We start from the raw sequence: 1,364 nt of genomic DNA on the forward strand, positions 1-1,364 counted from the left end.
AGAGCATGCGCTGTTACGCAAAAACCGCGATAGAGTGAAGCCGCGGAAGTCGAAGCGCGAAGTGGCGAGGGTTCACTGTATTGGGAGGGTACGCAAAATATTTCACAGAGACGTAATGTGCACACATGCTATGGTACAAAAGGTACAGGGCGATTAGACCGATTGCTCAGCACAGGGCAGCCACACACCTTCATGTTGCAATCGAGTTTAATTCAGTCAACCAGTAGACATTCATATGAACCGTGAGAGAGACCCATGGAGCCGAAGCCATGAGGCCTCTGACTAGGAATTCCAGTTCTCATGAGCCTGGGAACCCTGGAGGTCACGATCGCCGTCATACAATGGCAGAGAATACACAGGGGATTGTCAGCCGAGGATGATCTCCCGGTCCAGATCTTTCGTTAGGCAAGGACATCTTTGTTAGACCATGTATAGAGTCCAAATACTGCATTCTCTCTGTTGGGGTGGGGGTGGGGTCCCCAACACTGGAACAAGTCCTCAGGAGCGACTTTGCAATTGTGGAAAATATTAAAGACAGACAGAGAGCGAGGCACAGGGGCTCCGAGTGCCATGTCAGGGCTGACTGTGTTTTCCAACGGCACTTGCAGATCTTTCATAAGGCATGCACACCGTATGTAATAGGTAATACCACACGCAGGTAACATAATAAGCCAGCAATGACATGAATCATTGTCTTGACCTAATACTAGTTGACCTCAAAATCTCCTGAGCCGTCCCCACTGGGGTGCTACATATATGGTGGGTTGGCTATAGAACCTGACTGCTCTAATCTACAGAGAATAGCCAGACACACAAATGATTTATCTTATATGGTACCTCCTTAAGGACAGTCCCCTTATGGGGGTTATTTGAGGGACTTTGTCTAGCCATAAGAATGTGTACTAAGATTTACATATATTTCATGGCTGTGAGGGTCTTCCTCCACCAGAGTCGGCTTTCCAGACCCATAATTATGTGCACGGATAATTTAGCTACATTACATTCTCATCCAGTCCCTCAGTTGACCACATCCCTCCAGACACTGATGATGGTGAATTAGAAATTCTCAATGCAGAACATTGGTGGGGCATTAACAATCTCTAGAAGGAGAACATTTAAGGAGCCCGGGGGGCATGGTGCATTCCGAGTTGACCTGTTAACTTCAAAGTCAGCAGTTCAAATCCTCCAGCCCATCGCTGGAGAGAGATGGGGTTTTCCACTGCTGTGAAGAGTTACCATCTAAGAGGTCATTCAACCCTGTCTAGGAGGTTCACGCTCAGTCAGGATCAACTCAATGGGAACGTGAGCTTCATTTGTATTTTTTTTAAGTTTGGGAAGATCCTTGTGTGTATCAGGAAGTTGAA

The sequence above is a fragment of the Echinops telfairi genome, unplaced genomic scaffold (genome assembly GCF_000313985.2).
Source record: "Echinops telfairi isolate 266 unplaced genomic scaffold, ASM31398v2 ScPeMD7_655;HRSCAF=1070, whole genome shotgun sequence".
Taxonomy (NCBI): Eukaryota; Metazoa; Chordata; class Mammalia; order Afrosoricida; family Tenrecidae; genus Echinops; species Echinops telfairi.